A 1,426-nucleotide genomic window follows, 5' to 3' on the forward strand; every position below is an offset into this window, starting at 1 on the left:
TTCCCACCCGTGGTAACTAGAGGTCTTCTCGACCACTACAGGGGGAACTAGAGGTTTGGATTTGGAGTGGGAGCCCAAGTAGAAAAACCTCCTCTGGCCCGGGGAACTCCTAAGGGCATAGTAATATAAAAATTCCTCGACTATTATGTCGAGCTTCAAAACTTTCTCCACAAGATGATCATAGAGTTTATTGTCACTCAACAATTGGGTGACAGCTGTGCGGGGGAAATCCTATGAAGGCCACAAAGGGCCTTCACGAAAGGGTGAAAGGGCAAAGTCTGCCCAAAACTGAGGGAGCGCGTGTAGACGGTCATATGCTTAGCAGGGGGTTGTGAGCCCTATCGTTGGGGGTTGGGATAATCAGGTAAAAATTGTTGACGTCGATCCCCGCATCACGAAACGCCTTCATGGCAACCCGGGGCTTTATTTTTGACGGGTTGACGTCTGTCACCATCCCCGAAATGCCATTGGTCAACACCTCCCCGTAACCACGTCCCTGAGCAGGGCTAACCCTTAGGTCATCATCCTCATCATCGAGGAGAATTAGCTCGTCCAGCTGAGAAATCAAGACCGACCTCTCGGCGTATTCGTCCACCTGGCGAAGCAGAGAATCCCCGCTTTCGCCCGAAGACGTACTCAATGATGCGGCATCTTCAGGGTCATCCCTAACCCTGGAAGTGGAGACCTCTCGACCTCTAACTTGTTTGGGCGGCATGCTCTGGAACCATTCATAGAAGGGGTCGAGTTAGTACCTAATGGTCGAGAGGTCAGAAACAAAGTTCAAGAAGAAACGGAAGCATGTTCGGATCAGAGAGGCCCTAGAGTCTAGAACCCAGATGCAGAGATAAAAAGAAAACTCATGCAGGGGTCCCTATATCCCAAAAATGAGCCTGAGGACACCCATCAAGAGCAACTGAGCTTAAGTGAACAATGCCACGCAGGCCTAACCCTTGGTTCACGATCGACAACCAAGAAAGTGCATTTTCTTTTAACAAATCACTTTTTTGCAGGCATTAGATCAGGAATCACATAAAAAAAGCAAAAGGAATAAAGCCACTTACTAGTCCTTGAGGCGGCCTAAAAATTGGGAAATAGGGGAGAACCACGAACGGGAAATGCACGCGGAAGTTGAAGTCGGAGGTGGTAACTCCTGGTGAAAATCTGGTAGAGTAACGGTGTTCTGAAAAATGGGTGACCATGAAACTGCTTCAAGGGATATATATATATATATATATATATGTATACTCAAGGAAGAAGCCCAGCAGCCTCAGGGAAGTCCAAACGACCCCAGATCTTGACCGTTGAATTCAAACCGACCCTATCCAACGGTGAATTTGAAGAGACGTGATCCAACGGCTGGGCCAAGAGCGGGATAAATAAATTTGATAGGATGGCTGCAACTCCCCCCCCCCCCCCCCCCCCCCCC

The sequence above is a fragment of the Morus notabilis genome, unplaced genomic scaffold (assembly GCF_000414095.1).
Source record: "Morus notabilis unplaced genomic scaffold, ASM41409v2 Scaffold508, whole genome shotgun sequence".
Taxonomy (NCBI): Eukaryota; Viridiplantae; Streptophyta; class Magnoliopsida; order Rosales; family Moraceae; genus Morus; species Morus notabilis.